Source organism: Rhinatrema bivittatum, chromosome 6 (genome assembly GCF_901001135.1).
Source record: "Rhinatrema bivittatum chromosome 6, aRhiBiv1.1, whole genome shotgun sequence".
In the NCBI taxonomy this organism is placed as follows: Eukaryota; Metazoa; Chordata; class Amphibia; order Gymnophiona; family Rhinatrematidae; genus Rhinatrema; species Rhinatrema bivittatum.
Window position 1 is genome coordinate 243,221,737 of NC_042620.1, and position 19,292 is coordinate 243,241,028.

A 19,292-nucleotide genomic window follows, 5' to 3' on the forward strand; every position below is an offset into this window, starting at 1 on the left:
CGAGGACCTCTCTTACCTGGAGGGTGTTGTTGGGTTCTGTGGAGACTTGTGGAGTAGGAGGATCTCTGTGGGACAGCCAAGAGAGAATGAGAGGCTTTAGTAGGGAAACATGGAAGGTATTATGAATTCCCATGGATCGCGGCAACTGGAGTTGGTAAGTCATCGCTCCAACACAGCGGAGGATTGGGAATGGCCCAGTGTATTTCGCTGCCAGATGATGGGAAGGAAGTCTCAGTCTAATGTGCTTTGTACTTAACCACACCTTTTGACCAGGTTAGAAGAGCAGGGCTGACCGCCGATGTGCGTCAATGACTTTCTTAGAGCGTTCAGCAGCTTGGGTCAGCTGCTCCTTCACTTGGTTCCAAACTTTACGAATAGTCTGGGCAGTGAACTGTACTGCTGGTGAAGGTACGGAGAGTCTTATAGGCAATGGTAGTTGTGGTTGGCGTCCAAACACCACTGAAAACGGGGATACGTCCGTGGAGGCAGGGATCAGGATTACATTGGCCATCTTCCCATTTTAATGTACAGTGCAAACAAAGCACTTAAAAATGAAACTGCAGATCTGTTAACTGGTAATTTATAACCTATCAGGATCATCCACCATGCCCTCATAACAAGATGCAAATGTAAAGTAATAGTTCCAAAACATACCCCATACAGAATCATATTTAGAGCTTTTTCCTTTAAAGGAGTAAGTCATTTTTTCAATATATGCAATTTAAAATAATTGAACATGCTATTTGGCAATAGAAGGTAAACCTTTCCAAAGCTTGTTGATGGTAAATCTGGTTGCCAACAACATTTGAGAGATTAAGTTTTCATTTTAGATGACACCTGTAAGTCGCCCCAGTATCTAACTGCCTCAAATCTGAAGACGGGTGTAGGCCAAATCCCACAACCCCTGAGATTTCAGATAAAAACAGGGTTTGTACCTTTAAGCAGGGCCACCACACATAAACACAGTTACCAGTTCAGGCCCTGCTCAGCAAAACATTTCCCATTCTGTGTCCATGACAAAGTTCCCGTGGGCCAGCAGTCGACCAAGCAATTTGATTAACATTTTTTCTTATCTTACAATAAGCAAAAAAAGGTGCACATGTAACCATTCAAGCCTTCTGGTTCAGTTTTGACAGCTGAACAATTGGAATCTAAGAAATAACAGTAGATTAGGGGGTCTGACTCCAGATTTAGCCATGAATTGCCAAGTACCTGCTCTAAAAATCAAGATTTGTGGTAGCCACTCAGTTAAAATGACAGCTAAAGAAAAAGGTCCAAGTAATATATAGACCCATAAGACCTGTGCATCAGAAGGCATGTTTATTATTCCAGCCACAGTACTGAAGAGAATGAGGTCACGGAAGGAATTCTCAACTGGATTCAGTATTACAATGGGGCATAAGATGAATATACTAACGTTAGGATTGCACCAGTACTGATTCCCAGTCATTTGGAGAATAACAGGCAACTGATAAAACTCTCAGTGGAATTTTCCATCTGTCTATCCATCTGCTCTTCTAAAATTTGTACAAACACAGAGAAATAAAAAAAATCAAATTTAGCATTACATTTTTTCCCCTAAAATCATAGCAGTTTGCACCTGAAAAATTATCTCACGTGTATAGATCTTGTGTGTTTTATCTACTTATTCCTTTCCTTTATTTGTGAGAGCATGCAGCTATTTTCTGAATTTGCAAATGAAACAGGAAATATGTTTTGGAAATTAAATACTATTACCTGTGCCTCGTGCAGAAACACTGGAAAATAAAGTTTTATTTCTTGTGCAGTTGTAAACCACCCACATTTCAAGCTCTGCTAAGCACTGACACACTCAGTGCAGTGATGGTGATAGACTTAACCTGAAGGACCCTAAAGAGGATTACTCTCTTAAAATAAACAGTCCATGCTCCCTGAGTCTTTGTTCCAAACCATAAGAAATTTACTGACCCAAGAAAAATACACCAAAAATAGTACAAAAACCAAAGCAGGAACAAATTTGTTAAGTTCCACACGCAACAAGGCTGCAGATGCAGTTCCTTAGCAGGCGTATTGCTAGCCATGGGCACCCAGGGCTCCTGCCCCATATCTATTGCCCAGTGCTCCAGATCTCAAACAGCTGTTCTGTTTACTGCTCCAACCTCTTCCCTCAAAGCAGCCTGCATGGAACAGTAAGGGAGGGGATGGAAAAGAGAGCAGAGCAATTGTTTTTCTTCAGTGCAGCGTCTGCTCCAGACTACTCTCCACCTCCCATCGAGTCCCAGTCCGCAGAGGAGGGGAGGGTATGAGACTGGAGCAGATGCTGCAGGCATGTGAGAAGAAATAGGAGGGAAGGGGGCTGCACAAGGGAGCAGAACAATTGTTTTCTGTTCTGCTATGCCCACTCTAGCCTCATCACCTCCCATCCTGTCCCCTTATTTCAAAAGGAGGGGAAGGGCAGGACCAGCCACAGCCGTGTGATTCCAGGACTCACTTGAGGGCAGAGGAGGGAGGCATCCTAGAGCACAGTCAGGAAGCTGGAAGTGATTTATTATTTAAAATAATTTCAATTCGGTCTATTACCAGAACTTCTGATCTAAGTAGATTGCAATAGAGACAGAAACATAAAAAATTGCATGCACACAAAAAAGAATGATGATAAAATAAAATCTAAAACATCTTAAGATGTACATAAAACTGAAAAATGCCTCCCAAAACAAATAAGATTTTAACAATTTCCTAAAGGTTCCTCTAGTCCTGCATCTGCCACAAATCTAAAGTGAGGTTATTCCACAAAATGGGGCCTATTAGGAAAAAGCATGGTGGCGGGTCTCCTGCAAACACGCCTCTTTTGCATCCAAGATTGTCAACAAATACCGATTGCTTGCAGCGAATGGGACAGGGTTATACTGTGAGAGAGCAAGGAATGAGGATGGAGAGAGAGGGGAAAGGGCCTGGTTATTGGTTGAAAGTACCCATGATGGGGGAGAGGAGGGAAGGAGAGTGGATGGGGTTGATAAAGAGAGGACTCTGGATCCGATGGCTAGGGGGAATCCAGGAAGATAATGAAGTAGATTTTAAAAACCTTGTTTGCACAAAAATGGCCACTTATGCACAAATAGCCAGGAAGGGTACACAGGTCCAGATTAGGGGCTGGGTGTTCCAGGAGAGAGAGAGAGAGAGACTGACTCTTTATAGGGCTCATCCTGACACAATATATGCGCCATTGTAAGGGGGCACTTTGATTCAGGGTGAGTTTTTAGGAGTTGGGCTGGAGTTTGCAGGGTGGTGTTACAGAAACATTCAGAGGTATTCACTGTAAAATTGACATCAGTAAAGAATTTTAGTCTTTATAAGCGATGAGAAGGAGTTGATTTTTACAATGCAGCTAGCAGAGACCACAGTGTGCAAATCCACTCCTCTTGTTAGAATTTTCATCGCTTATAAGGAATAAAGGATGTCAGTTTTACAATGAGTGCCTCTGAATGTTTCTGTAACACCACCTCCCGAAAACTCACCCCGAATCTAAGTGCCCCCTTACAGTGGTGCATGGGAGATGAAAAGAGGAGAGAGAGTACAGGAAAACAAGGAGAGAAAGGAGAAGAAATGGGGAAAGGCAAGCTGACAGGAAGAATCTGACAAGGAAGAAGAGAAGAAAGGAGGGAAGGAAGAGAAAGTATTAAAACATTCACTTTGGAAGAAAAGGGCAAAGAAGGGAAAAAATTTAAACAGAAAAAAAAAGGCCATCAGAGTGAGAGAGAGAGAGAACAGAAAAAAGGATCTGAGAGAGAATATTAATAACATGAGTTTAAAATATCCTGAAAGCAAGAAGAGAGGGAAGTCTCTGCCTTACATAACAACTATTCTGCTTTAGCATTTAGGAAGTTTCATATTTTGCTTAAGGAGTTCGGTCCAGCCCAGTATATCTAATGGTTATTTTGACAGATTTTACAAATCATTTCTATCATTTTCCCAGTCTTTGCTGCATGTGTAGACCTGTAAATATTTCTATGTCTTACTTAGATGAGATAATTTTCACAAAGCCATATAAGGGAAAGGATGTTGATAAATGCCCTTCCTGTTGGCTCTTCTTCTTGTTTAATGCTGAAGCAAACATTCCCTGTGAGCTGCTGAGAACAGAAAGCCATACGCAGGCCTAAGTGTTGACATTAGGATACATTTATTATGCAGTGATGGTGGTCATAATTGTGCCAAAAAATCTTCATGGGCTAAAAAGATATTTGCTGATATGTAAGTTGCCGTTGTGAACAAATATGTTTGTATTCAGACTTGGAAAATTTAGTTACAGCTGTTGATCAGGGGTGCTCAAACCGGTCGAGGTTCCAGGATATGCCTTATGAATATGCATGAGATATATTTGCATGCACTGCTGCCAATGATTGCAGATATATTCTATGCATATTTATTTATTTATTTATTTATTTATAGGTTTTTATATACCGATAGCCGTTTGCACTAATTATTTATTAGGAATATCCTGAAAACTTGACAACCTGGGGGGTTGCCCTTGCAATTCAGGTTTGCACAGCTGGCAAATCCTTCCCCTGCTCTGTGTCCTAGATGCATGATATCGCCTATTAAAGGGTCTCTTCCTGTCACTTTGCCTTATAGGTCAGTTGACTAGGTAGCTCTATGCCAAAGGTGACAAGCTTAGCCAATCCTGGATTTTATGCATGTAAATACATTCTGTTTTGTTTATGGAAATCAGAAATACATGTCTATATATGTAATGGGCAAAACCAGGACTCAATCTACTACTATTACTTAGCTCTTCCATATACTATTTGTATGCAGCACTGTACAAAAACATATGAAACAGTTCCTGCTCAGTAGAACTTACAATCTAATCAAGACAAACATACAGGGCAAAAGAGACTTGAGGAATTTCATTTATTTAAAAACTGGTTAAAAATTAATGAGGCTGTAAGCAGGACAATCAATGATTAAGATTAAAATCAGCCTCAAAATGGATTTTTAGATGGGATTTAAATAAGACAAAAGGGCAAGCATGACATGCCAACTCAGAAAGTCTATTCCAAGCATATGGTGCAGCCAGGTGGAAAGCACGGAGTCATGAATTGGCAGTAGAGGAGAAGGGCATAATTAAACAGAGGTGACTTGCCTGACGAGTGAGCGCATGAGGAAGGGTGTAGAGAGAGATGAGGAGAGTTAGTGAGGAGCTGCAAAGCAAAGGTTCTTGTAAGTGAATAACTGGAGCTTACACTATATGCAGGAACAGATAAGGAGCCAACGTAGTGACTTGAAAAGAGGGGTTGAATGAGTGCAGCGACTTTGGTGAAAGATAAGTCGTGCGGCCTTTCTGTTGCGCGTCCCATCCGCGGCCCCACCGCTGACGGCTCTGCTCACCTGGCCTGCGCTCCGACAGGCTCCAGTCCGGTGTCCCCCACTGTCACAACCAGTCACTGCCGTCCCCAGCGCTCCGCGTTGGCGTCATCCGCCTCTTCCAAGCCATCGACCTCCCAGGCCACTCAGCAAGCATTGCGCAGGGCCTCGGCGTCCTCCCATGCCGAGACCATGCCCCTAGGTGTGCGCACGTGGATCCCGCGGCCCTTTAAAGGGTCCGTGACAGGAACTCCCTCTGCTGATGACAACACTTGAACTTCCAATTTAAAGCGAGGCCCTGTCCTCAGGATCTCGCCTTGGCAATAGGGTCGACACCTCTGGTGTAGCTAGTTGCCATCCTACATTCCTTGATCCTGTGTTATTCCTGCATTCCTTGATCCAGTCTCTGTTCCAGTGTTCCTGTGTTGTTCCAGTGCTCCTGCGTTCCTGTGTTCCCGAGGTCCCTCTGTGTTCCAGCGTCTGTCTTGTTTCCTGCTCCAGGTTCCTCCTCTTGTAGTACCTTCTCGGACTGATACACGCTACTGACCTCTGCTTGCCTGATCACGTTTGACCGTTGCCTGGACCTGACTTCTGCCTGCCCTTTGACTATGCTTGACCGCTGCCTGGAACTGACCTTTGCCTGCCTTTTGATTATGCTTGACCACTGCCTGGAACTGACCTTTGCTTGCCTTTGACTACGCTCGGACTGATCTTGGAACTGACCCTTGCTTTGGCTGACCACCCTCGGACGGATACCCTGGCTTTGACCATTGCGCTCCACTCAGATACTCTGTTCACTCCTCCTGTGACAACCAGACCATCCTGCTCGGAAGCTGCCTGCGGCCTTCGTCCAACTAGACCACTAGGCGCTGCCTATCTCACCCGGAGGTCTTTCATTTCCTGTTTCCTTCCAGAGATCTCCGGTACTTGTTCGGGTCTAGTTCATCCTTGCCTCATCAGCTGCGCACCTTTGCTCATGGTGGGCACACCTCACCGCTACCTCTCCGGGACACCCTCAGAGGCCCACCTAAGCCCAGGCGGGCCGGGCACCCAAGGGCTCAACCTGCGGAAACCCCGGATTGCTATTGGTGAAGCTCCAGCTAGCCTTGTGTGCTCTGCCTCCTGGTGGCAGGCGCTCTCTGGATCCGACCAGAGGGCCGTACCAATCCTGCACCAGGCCAAGGGTCCACCTCCAGCACAACACTTTCCCCTTAAAATGAAGATATATGTTCCCCAACTTATAGGATATGCATGTACTGATAGCATAATACTTATCTGGAAAAACGGAGGATGGATGATAGATAGCATGTTGAAATGCTGATGTAAACATGGTGTGTGACTTTGACACAAAAAAATATTTTGCCTATATTTTAGGGAAAAATAAAGGGAGTGTTCTAATTTTTGGATAGCAGACCAGTTGCATAAATCAGCAGAGAAGTTAAACATGTCAGCACAGCTTCTTGCATACAAATAAATACTGTTGAAATGAAGACACCATAAATATCCCAAATGAGATAAAAACATTAGTAAAATCTTGCTTTGAAATTACTTCAGCACGCCAAGGCAGTACTTGCAGTGTCACACTTATGTCTTCTATGGACAAAAGCCCCTCAGATGCCCTCTGATAATTTCACTCTTCATAAATAGGGCTCCTATTGCTCCCTCCTTTCACATTCCAGATCCACTGACTCTACTGTCATTTAAAGTCGTCAGTCCATAATTACACAAAGCAGTAGAATGCGGAATATCGCTAGTCTCCTGTTGTTCAGTACAGGAGCCATGCTTAGCCTTCCTTTGTACTCTCATTAATTATATGATTGTACCAACAATACTCCAAGGTATCTAGTGATTTATTACTATGAATTAAAGTCTCTAGGTTATCCTATAGTTAGTAACTGTTTAATACTGGATTTATTGACTAGAGATAGGAAAATTCTTAATCTTTATTCAAGGGCTTGTTGCCTTATCATAGCATTTATCAGATTTTTATTCTATTTTATACTCTGTGCCTAAATACTGCCTTTTCTCAATGCAGCTTAAAGAATTGTGTTGTATATCTGTACTTGATGAGGCGTGCTTGATGAGGAATATCTTCTCTTAGGGAAAGACCTATAGTAAGAAAGGTGGATAGTAATTGCTTTTTTTTTTGCTTTCTCTTTTCTTTCTTTTCCTTATCTTCTTAGCCATAAGGTGGATTATGTAGACTGGTATCTCATTGTATCCTTCCTTCCCCTCTCAATAATACTTTCTTGAAAATGAATATGAGCAGCTAATTCCAGTTTTCCAGGTTGATTCATAATAGAAAAGCAAAAAAGTTGCTTGATCTCTACTACTTCCTCCGGATTTACCAGCTCTCACACATTGATCTGCCTTCTTAAGAGTTTGAAGGAGTAGTGATAGAATTCTGGTCTCATCAAAAAACCTATCGCAATATTCAGGGAACTATTATACAGAATCTATGAAAATGTCTCAAAACGTACGGCTATCTGTGAGGAACTCCTGTAACACAGAAGCACAATTGGATATATTTAGAATAGCAAGATATACCATCTATTAGAGGCTAAATGTCCACACTGTAATTCACCTGGTGGACCAATGGGTATTACTATATTTTTTTCAGTGCTAACAGATGGAACCAGTGATGGAATTAAAAGCCAGGACATGAAAGGTTAATCATTATCACTCACAAGCACATGAGAAACATATCACTTTAGAAACTCAATTCACACTTGCCTCACAACATTACATCCAAGGATTCATTCACTCTTGCATCAACCCAATAGAATTGCATCCTGTGTATCATGACCAGACATCTACTCGTATAGAAAACTCTGCCTTAATGTATGGAGTCCATGCATTCAGTGGTTTGCTTTCAATAACTACATGATATACTGCTTGGTTCTATGAGGCAAGAGATTTGTTGATGTGATAAACCCTAGCAGGATAAAAGCACCAGAAATACAACATTTTGAACATTAGAATGAGGCACATTATAAAAATGCTATGAAAACTACAAAAATTGACAGATTGAATTTCTTGTAAAGTGTTTGTTTTTGAAAGATTTTTTTTTTGTTTAGCAGAAGGTTTATTCTCCAAGGACAAGCAGGATGGTAGTCCTCACACATGGGTGACATCATCAGATGGAGCCTGATGCATAAAACTTATGGCAAAGTTTCTAGAACTTTGACTAAGCACACTGAGCATGCCCAGCATACCCTATATTATGCGGGGTTCCTCTCCAGTCTATCTTTTTCTGCAGAGCTGTAAGCCTTGCAGTGTGAGTGAGCTTACTTTTGGCTGTTTTTGGCCTTGTGGAAACTTTCCTTTTCTCATAATTTTTGTGGGTTTTTCGTGTTACCCGTCACCAGATCCCTCTTGGTGCCTTCCCTTAGTGTTCCTAGTCAGGGTTTTCAGTGATTCTGGCAAGTTTCCTTTCATGGTCGATTCCTCATAGTGGCGGTGCCTTGGTGCCCCCACCATTGTTTTCAATTTATGCCCCTTTTGTTTCATTCAACATGGCCACATCCAGTTTTTGGCGATGCACCCGATACCCAAGAATCTTATCCATCACTATAGCATGAGATATGTATTCTCTGCCTGGGGTATCGCAAGACATCCGGGGTTGCCACTTATGCACCCAGATGACCTCAAAGGGACATCTGCTTTGACTCAATAAGATGGAACAGCTCTTCGGGTCTAAGAAGTCCGAGTCATCGGCATCAGCAGCATTGGCATCGAAGGACACTGAGCTATCGACATCGATGGGACCATCGGTTTTATCAGCAGATAGGTGTGCCGGAGACCAACCACAATTGATCTCCTTCCAGCCAAGGACATCGGGTTCCTCATCATTGGCCTCGGCACTGGGGAATGATCGGGCCTAGCAACGAGAGAAGCAGAGGAAGCATCAGCACAGGTCCCCATTGATGCAAAATGCCAGGCATGGAAATGCACCAGCTCATGCCTTGATGCCTCCAAAGTCACCCCGTGGCAAGGAGTGCCAGTCCTCCATCAGTGCCAGGGATCCACGACAGTATCTATTGGTCCTGATGCCAATCACTGATCCACCTTGAGGGTCCGAAGAAGATCTTGCCATCCTTCCTTCCTCCCAGTGTTGGCATCGGCAACATTTGAAGATGAGCTTGAGCGCCGAGTCCAGCTAGTGGTGGAGCGGGTGCTACAGGGCTTCGGTCCTGTGGCACCTACAGCACTGGACGTATTGCTGCTCATCCTCGTACCACTTCTGGAGAAGCTCAATGTGCTCATTGGTGGGTTACTGACCCAGCTGGTGTCAGTTCCTGGGATAGCATTGGTTATCCAGAGGTGCAGACACCAGTTTTACTGGTGTCTGCACCTCTGGATGAAGGCCAAGCACCTAGGGACTCATCCCCTGTTGCTTACAGTGAGGATGAGGACCCCTATGACTCCTGGGGGATGTCATCAGACCCTTCTCCTCCAGAGGAGCGAAGGAAGTCTCCACCTGAGGACTTTATCTTTGCAGGATTTATGAAGGTGATGGTGGAAGCCATTCCATTTCAGTTAACAGAGGAGGATGCCAGGCACAAAATGCTTGAGATCCTCCAGTTCTTGGAACTTCCTAAGGACATTGTGGTGGTCCCGGTGCACAAGATCCTTAAGGAGCTGCAGCTGAGGATATGAAAACACCCCCTCTCAGTGCCTTCTGTTAATAAATAGGCAGATGGGATCTACCTCATCCAGAAGGCTGCTGGATTCAATAAGCATCAGCTGTCCCACCAGTCGGTGGTGGTTGAATCTGACCTCAAGAGGGCCAAGCGCACTCAGATTCATTCCTTGGCGCCCCCGGGGAAGGACCACAGAGTGAGGAATGCTCTTGGGAGAAAGGTGTTTCAAGGCACCATGCTCATTGCTACTTACCAGCTCTACATGAGTCAGTACTCGCGGGACATCTGGAAGCAGGTACAGGAGGTTGCTGAGCAGCTGCCTCGACAGCAGTAGGACACCCTTGTGTCACTGGTGCACAAGGGCTTGGAGTGCAGAAAACATGAGGTTCGAGAGACCTACAATGTTTTTGAGATGGTATCGAGAGTCTCTGCAGTGGGAATCTGCGCCCGCAGAATGGCATGGCTGCGGGCCTCAGATCTCTGACTAGAGGTACAGGAACAACTCGCCAACATACCATGTATTGGAGAGAATCTCTTCAAACATAGGATGAGGAATGCCATGGCCAAACTTAGGGACCACCATGAAACCCTCCATCAACTCTCTGTCAGCATTCTGGACCCATCCTGCTCTTCTAGAAGGGCAGCGAGACAGGGACCAAGGAAGTCTTTCTTTCTCCAAAGAAAGTACTATCCTTCGCTCCCTCACTCTCATCAACACATTCAGGGCTCCTGCAGCAATCCCAGGCAGCAGAGAGTCCCCAAGCCCCAACTGGCACCTCAGTCAACTTCAGGGACAGGGTTTTGACTGGGTCGTATGGAGCATAGGCCAGTAGCCCATACCCGGGACATTGGACCCTTTGGTCAGGGGCAAGCTGTGGTTCTTTGCAAACCAGTGGCCCAGTATAACCTCGGACTAGTGGGTTCTTTCCATCGTCCGTCAAGGGTATCAATTGAACATATTGGGTGTCCCGCCAAATTGCTCTTCGTGCCCATTTTGGGTCGGTAGTGCATCAGGTGATACTACTAACGGAGCTCTCCTCCCTCTTAATGGCCAGGGTGGTTGAAGCTGATACGCCAGGTACTTCCTGATGCCAAAGAGAACAGAACTCCATCCCATCCTATGTTGTGAATGAAGGGCAGCTGGAGAGGGGATATTATAGACACCACCTACTAAAGTGGTGCAGGACTGGAATGGAGTATAGATCGTCTGGTAGGCTGGAGCTCTGTAACAATGTGCAGGCTGGGCTGGAGCACTAGAACAAGGTGTAGGCTAGGCTGGAGGACTGTAACAAAGTGCAGGCTGGGCTGGGGTACTGGAACACTGGAACACTGGAACTGAGTGCTAGTAAGGGTGGAAGTGGAATCACGGAACAGAGTGAGGTAAGCATGGAACTGGATGCAGGTAAGCATGGAACTGGAACACTGGAGCTGAGTGCTGATAAGTGTGGAGCACAGGAACAGAGTGAAATTAAGCGTGGAGCTGGATGCAGGTAAGTGTGGAACTGGAACACTTGTGCTGGGATGGGGTAGACAGGCTAGAACAAGACAAGACAAGCCAGGACAAGGACTACACAGAACATGGAACATAGAATGCCTGAAGGCAGCAGAGACAAAAAGAGCCCTGAGGGGCATGGTAGGCAGGGCCAAGAAACAGGACGAGGCTAAGGGAGCCTCAGACAAAGCCATATCAAGGAACAGAGAGCCTAAGATAGACTACAAGTCAGGGAAGAGTCACAAGGCCCGCAGGCCACAGAACAAGGCTTAGAACAGAAGGCTGGTTGGCCACAGGACAGGCAAGGAAACGAGGAAACAGAAGGCCAAGTAACAAGGCTCAAGGAAACTAGTCAGTAAGCCCGGAGGCCACGTAGAGATACAAGGAAAAGTCTTAGAAGGCCGTAGAGCGAGAGTGGCTAAAGTAGGGAGCTAAGAAGGATTTGATGCTGAAGCAAGGAGGCCTGGGAGAGACAGGATTAAATAGGGCTACAGTGTGGGTGTGGTGCAAGGCAGAGAGAAGGGCTTGTCAGCCTGAGGGATGTGCTCATAATGATCCCCTTGTGGAGTGGAGATAGTACAGCAGGCAGAGACAAAGGACCAATGACATGCTGGTAGTTCAAAGCCAATCTCACTGGGATCCTCTGGTGGAGAGGAGACCATACAGCAGCCAGAATCGCAACGTCCTAGACCTAAGGGCCTTGAACAAGTTTCTAAAAAAAGAAAAGTTCAAGATGGTTTCTTTGGGCATCTTGATCCCAGTTTTACAAAAAGGGGACTGGCTATGCTCTCTCAATTTATAGGATGCATACACTCACATCGAGATCTTCCCCGGTCTCAAGAAGAATCTCCGATTTGGGGTGGGAAAATAGCACTTCCAGTACCCAAATTGTCCTAACCATGGATGGCATCCGCCATTCGGGGTAGAGTCAGCCTCACAAATCTTTACAAAATGTCTGGCCAAGGTAGTGGCACATCTCCGCAGGCTGGGAGTGCATGTTTTCTCTTATCTGGACAATTGGCTGTTCAAGAGCCCATCTCAGGCAGGGGCCGCCAGGTCCATGCGCGTGACCATCCAGGTGCTGGAGTCAGTAGAGTTCATTCTCAACTACACAAAGTCCTATCTCAGCCTGTCACATCAATTAGACTTCATAGGAGTCCTGCTAGACATAGCTCAGGCCAAGGCCTTCCTATCTCATCCAGAGGGCTGTCACCTTGACCACCATCATGACAGAGATTCAGCAGAGCCAGTAGGTGTTAGCCTGGCACATGTTGAGACTGTCAGGCCATATGGCCCCAACCATTCATGTCAAACCTTTGGCACGTTTACACATGCGCAAAGCCCAATAGACTTTGAGGTTGCAGTGGCATCAGGCCACTCAGAGCCTACAGGATTGCATCTGAGTCACCCAGTATCTCCAGGATTCATTGTCCTGGTGGTGGGTACTCTCAAATCTGGGATGGGGGGATCTCTTTTTGAAGTCGCCCTACCCAAATTGTCCTAACCATGGATGCATCCACCCTGGGATCAGGAACTCATCTAGATGGGCTCAGCACCCAGGATCTCTGGTCTGCTCAGGAACATTCTTGTCAAATCAACTTCCTGACGCTTCAGGCAATTAGGTATGCGCTATGGGCTTTCAGAGATTGGCTGTTCAACAAAGTTGTCCTGATCGAAACCGACAACCAGGTAGCCATGTGGTATATCAACAAGCAGGGAGGCATGGGATTGTACCTCCTGTGTCTGGTTGTGGGCCCTGTCCCACAGGATGGAGCTCAGGTGCCATGTACCTGGCTGTAACAGAGAACATGATAGTGGACAGACTGAGTCAAGCCTTCAGACCCCTCGAGTAGTCCCTGGACCAGCAGGTAGCGAATCGGATATTTCATTTCTGGGAGGTCCCGGACATAGACCTTCTTGGAACAGGAAGCTGCCTCGTTCTGCTCCCTGTACAGGTCAGATGGCAAACCAGCCTTGGATGTCCTTGCCCGTCATTGGAGCAGGGATCTTCTGTATGCATATCCTCTGTGTTATGGTTATTGATGTTTGGGTGGATCCTTGGACACTGTGGCGGCTGACCACGCCCATGGGGGGCAGTCCTGTGAGGGACCACAGTGTCAGGCTAAACTCTGGACACAAAAACACAGATTTGAATCTTCTTTAAACAGTTTTTGAAACCACCAGAGGTGGCAGTAGTGAGTAGTGGATGTTGAGCCCGGCTGGGCAGGTCTCCCACAGAACGCTGGAACAGCGAATACTCTGCTGGCTGTGCTGTAGTGGAAAGAGACTGAGAGTTATGAGTACACAATGAGAAGCATTCAGAGTCCCAGGTAGAATTAGGAGAAGCTCCGAGACAGGGAGAGCAGGCCCTCGAGGAGCGAGTACCTGATCCCTTAGAGCAGAGAAACTCAGTTGTATTGTACTGACATAGCAGTAACAGAGATTCCACTAGACGAGAGGTCTGGCACTGGAACAGAGGGCAGGCCCTCGAGGAGCAAGCACCTGGTTCCAGTGAAGCAGTACTGTGGAATAGATGGTAGTTGTACTCACAGATGGAAACTGTTAGTGAAGCCTTCCAAGTAGAAAGGTTTGAAGATGCAGGCAGCAACTCAGGGAACATGGCCCTCGAGGAGCGAGTACCGGTTTCCTGATAGCACCTGAAAGAAGCAGAAGAGGCCCCCGAGGAGCGGGTACCCCGTTAGCAACCCCGAAGGGTATAAGAGTTCCAGATAACGCTGGAGTGGCAGAGCAGCTTCGGTATGGAGAGCGAATCCCATCCATAGGGTTACCATTGCTAACTCAATGAGCTAGCAAATACTGTAGGCTTAAATATCTGGGCAGCATAATGTCATATCAGGGGGACACCCCTGAGGTTTGTGCCAACGTGGAAATAAAGATGAGGGCGGCGTGCGTGCGCACGCCCTAAGGTTCCTTGGAGGAGCTTGGCGGGAGGCAGCACCAAAGCCGGTCCGGGGACGCCGGAGAGGCTGGCAAACAGACGCCGCAGCAGCCAGTAGTCCGAGGTGAGCGGGAGGAGCTGCAAGTAGTGAGAGGTAGGCGGGGTGAAGCCATTGAAGAATCTTCAAAAAGACAAGGGGACTATGATCCTCATAGCCCCTCATTGGCCAAGACAGGTCTGGCTTCCACTCCTACAGGAGTTGTCCATCCAGAAACCGATCAGTTTGGGTACTTCCCCATATCTCATTATGTAAGATTGAGGCAGATTGCAGCATCCCAACCTCCAGGCCCTGTCACTCACAGCCTGGATGTTCAGAGGTTAATCTTGCAACCGCTCGATCTTTCAGAGCAGTGGTTCTCAACCAGTGTGTCGCCAAGAACACACAGGTGTGTCACCACACTTCCCGGTCCCCCGCTGACCCAGCTGCTCCGCGGTCCTCCTCCGCCCGGGCTTAAATTGCTATCAGCCTGGGCAGAACGCGGCAGAACAGGTGGCGTCAGCGGCACCAGCATGGTCTGTCCTCCGCCCCCCCCCCCCCCGCAGCCCGGAAGAGGAAGTGGTGAGCAGCGGGTGCGTGTGCGGGAAGAAGAGACCATGCTAGTGTGGTCAGCGTCGGCCCGAAGAACAGAAGAGAGGCGTGGTGCACAGAAAAATAAAGAAGAATGTGATCCCCCGCGGCCGATGGGACTCCTTGCTCCGCCAGGGCTGAAAATGAAGGAGGTTAGGGTTGGGAGGAGGCTGCTGCTGCCGCTAGTTCCGGGGAGGGAGAGATGGAGGGAGAGCGAGTGAATGAGCAAGCAAGCATGTGTGCTTGGGATCCTGTGTGTGTATGTGTGTGTGTGTGAGATAGCATGTATGTGAATGATTGAGAGCCTGTATATGTGAAAGAGAGTATATCTGTGATTGAGAGCCTGCCTGTGAGAGAGAGAGAGCATGAATGTAAGTTTAAGATTGGGAACCTGTATGTGTAAGTTTGTGATTGAAAACCTATTTGTGTGAGAAAGTATGTGTGTATGATTGAGATCCTTTGTGTATAAGTAAGAGAGAGAGCATGTGTGTCTGTGTGTGATTGAAAGCTGGTTTAGGTGAGGGAGCATCTGAGTATGTGATTGAGAGCCTGTGTGAAAGTGAGAGAAAGAGAGACCATGTGTGTCTGTGTGTGACTGAGAACTGGTTTAGGTGAGGGAGCATGTGAGTATGTGATTGACAGCCTGTGTGTAAATGAGAGAAAGAGAGAGAGCATGTTTGTAAGCATGTGAATGAGAGTCTGTGTGTGAGAGAAAAAGACAGCATGTATGTATGTGATTGAAAGCCTGTGTGTGTAAGCGTGAAAAGATAGACAGCATGTGTGTAAATGTGTAATTAAGAGCCTATATAAGTGAGAGAAAAAGCATGTGTATATCTGAGTGACTGAGAGCATGTGTGTATAGGTGTGTAATTGAGAGCCAGTGTGAGAGAAAGCGCTGGAATGTGACTGAGAGAGAAAGTTCCAAGCAAACCACCCCGCCTCCTGCTAATTCAAAACAATCTCAGGAGACCTGGATATCAAACATTCCCAGGTATGCAGAAGAAAAACATTTTTGTATCCTTATTTTTCATTACTTGGTCTTTGTGTCTGCTATTTTGAAATATTTTATTGGTATCTAGAATTTTTTATATGAGTTTTTAATTATTGAATATTCCACTCATCAGCTGTTTTGAAATAATCTGTTCTTTTTAGTATGGTTTTATTGCTACTGATTTTATATTTCTTGATTTGTTTTATAAGGATGGGTGATGTTTCTTTTTTTCCTTTGTTGCACTGCATACAGAGACTCTGGCTTGTTGCAGTTTCCAATTCAGTTTTTTCTGCATGCTTCTAGTTATGTGTTTTGGTCTCTTTATTCCTTGTTAGGTGAGGGTCAGCACATGTGATTTAGGTGAGGTTTTCTGCTGGCGTGTAGTTTCTGTGTAGGGCTGACTTGGTCTGTTTTCCTAATAGGAGATGTATTGGTGTCTTAAGGCCTGGTGAAATATTGTCAGTGTTGCCTTTTCTTAGGTAAGGTGGTTACTGTTTAAGTGCTGGAAATTAGTGCTGTTTTGGTGTGGGATGTTTACTATTTATGCATTTTCTGTTCAGACAGAATACGTATCTTTTCCTTGTCATTTTAAACAATAAAAATAATTACCGGACCGTTACTTTTTATTTCTGCCGTGAATTGTGATGAGCAGTGTGCCACACATGTGAGCGTGGCCTGTCAGGTGTGTCACGATGGGAAAAAGGTTGAGAACAACTGTTTCAGAGGATGTGTCTTGGGTCTTGGTGACTTCTAGAAAGCCTTCCATTAGAAAGTCCTATGGACTAAAGTGGAGGAGATTTCTGTGTGGTGTGAGCCGAAGGCCCTAGATCCGTTTTCCTGCCAGTCACAAAAACGTCTTGATTACTTTCTATGTGAATCAGAAGCTGGCTTAAAAACCAACTCCATTAGAGTTTATATCATTGCAATTGGCACATACCACCAAGGTGTGGATGGTACACCCATCTCTGTACTGCCTATAGTTGTACAGTTCATGCGGTGCCTGCTTCAATTGAAGCCTCCCCAAAAGCTTCCCGCTGTGTCTTGGGACCTCAACATTGTATTAGCTCAGCTGATGAAAGCTCCTTTTGAGCCACTGCGCACCTGTGATCTGAAGTACCTGACTTGGAAGGTCATATTTTTGGTACAGTCACCTCAGCGTGCAGAATAAGTGAGCTCCAGGCCTTAGTGACTTATCCACCTGATACTAAGTTTTATCATAATAAGGCTAAGTTCTTGCCTAAGGTGGTGACGGACTTCCATCTTAGCCAGTCCATCGTCCTGCCAACATTCTTTCCCAGGCCCCATTTGCACCAAGGTGAACGAGCATTGCACAGTTTGGACAGCAAGCAAGCCTTGGTCTTCTATCTGGAGCAGACAGAAGCCCATAGACAGTCCACCTAAATTTTTATTTCTTTGATAGGAATAGGTTGGGCTTTGCTATAAACAAGCAGACACTATCCAGTTGACTAGCGGATCGCATCTCATTTTGTTATGCCCAGGCTGGACAGCATCTTGAGAGTCATGTCAAGGCTCATTCTGTCAGAGCCACGGCAACTTCAGTGGCCCATTTGTGAGCAGTTCCCATGGAGGAGATCTGCAAAGCTTTGATATGGAGTTTTGTCACACATTCACATCTCACTATTGTCTGGATAGGGATCCAACAGTAGGTTTGGCCAGTCTGTCCTTTGGAACCTGTTTAAGGTGTAGAACCCAACTCTCCCTGCCTAGGGCCCATTGTGTGGGTTAAGGCTGTCTTCTCCATCTGTAACCAATAGCACAGTTGTTGTGCCTGTTGGCACTTAGTTGGGTGTCTGTTGGTCCCCTTTTGTGTTGGGGAGCAGCCTGTAGCTAGGGTTTCACCCATGTGTAAAGAATACCATCCTGCTTGTCCTCAGAGAAAGCAGAGTTGCTTACCTGTAATAGGTATTCTCTGAGGGCAGCAGGATGTTAAGTCCTCATGAAACCCACCCGCCACCCTGCAGTGTTGGGTTTCTCCTGATTTTTTGTTTTAATTATAGTTCTATATAACAAAACTAGAGAGGGATCCCATGTGGATCCATGGTATAGGGTATGCTGGGCATGCTCAGTGTACCTAGTCAAAGTTCTAGAAACTTTGACATAAGTTTTCCACATTGGCCGCATCTGATGATGTCACCCATGTGTGATAACTAACAACCTACTGTCCTCGGAGAACACCTGGAGTGGTAGAAAGTAGCCCCCCACCAAAAATAGCTCTGTAGTGACCACCTCATTTCCCAGCCTAAAATAAGTAAAAGACCACACAGCGACCTGAGTAGAGGAACCAGTGGAGCTCCCAATCTTCCCCTCTTGGCAGGAAGCGAGTGGCATGGTTTATGGATGTGCCACTGAGGTTCACACCCTCACTAGCAGTAGGAGGATGGCACAGTTTAACGATGTGCCGGTGAGGTTCCCACCCCCACTGGCAGTAGGAGGATGGCACAGTTTAACGATGTGCCGGTGAGGGTCCCACCCCCAACGGCATGAAGAGGACGGCATGATTTAGCAATGTGCTGGTGAGGTTCCTACCTCCACCGGCAAGAAGAGGATGGCTTACTTTGTTGACTGTCCAGCAGGCCGAGACTTCTCTGCGGGTGCGGCAGTGCCATTTGATGACTCCACCAGCAAAAAGAAAAATTCTGCACTGGCTGGGTTTCTACCCTCTGCCTGCAGAGCAAAGGCTTGCCAGGAAGAAGAGCGAATGGAGGAGGGCTGAGGGAGAGGAAAGGGAAAGGGAAGGTAAGAGGGGATGGAAGGAAAAGGGAAGAGAATGTGAGTAAGTGGGAAGGGTAAGAGGATGTGTGTTAATGAGGGAAGAAGGGGGAAGGCAAAGTGGGATCAGGCAAACCAATACTGGGTTTGCAATGGGGAGGCCAAGCCTCACCGTTTGAAAATAAAAACAATGGAGCACTGCAGGAAAACATCTAATGACTGGGAGGCAAGGCCACACCAAAGAAGACATGGCTGGACCAAGCAAGTGAGGAAGGGAAGGGAGGGGATAAGTTAGAATGAGAGAGTAGAGGGAGAAATGAGAGGGGAAGGAAGAAAGAAAGGGGTGAGTGAGGTGGATGTGAGGGGAAAAGGAGTAAATGAAAGGCAGTGTGAAAGGGGGAGGGAAAGAGATGGATGGAGCAAAGAGAAGGGTGCAGAGTGGGGAGGAAAAGGAGGGAGGAAGGGTAAATGAGAGGGAAGGGATGCGGGGGTCTCACACCTGGAGGGTGGAGGCAGCAGTGGTAGAAGGGGCGAGACCCAGAGGGTCTCTCTGGTTACAGGTAAGCAAC

The 19,292-nt window shown here is 46.4% G+C and overlaps 1 long non-coding RNA gene across 2 annotated transcripts in view; it reads right to left on the minus strand.

Moving 5' to 3' along the window:
* Positions 1 to 19,292, minus strand: part of LOC115094049 — a 158,687-nt gene that overhangs the window by 13,415 nt on the left and 125,980 nt on the right. The window contains exon 5 of one of the 2 annotated variants that reach the window (XR_003857486.1): positions 1,418 to 1,517. The exons of the other annotated variant lie outside the window; for it this stretch is intronic. This is a non-coding gene — a long non-coding RNA (uncharacterized LOC115094049). The remainder of the gene's footprint in view (positions 1 to 1,417; positions 1,518 to 19,292) is intronic. 2 annotated transcript variants of the gene reach the window in all.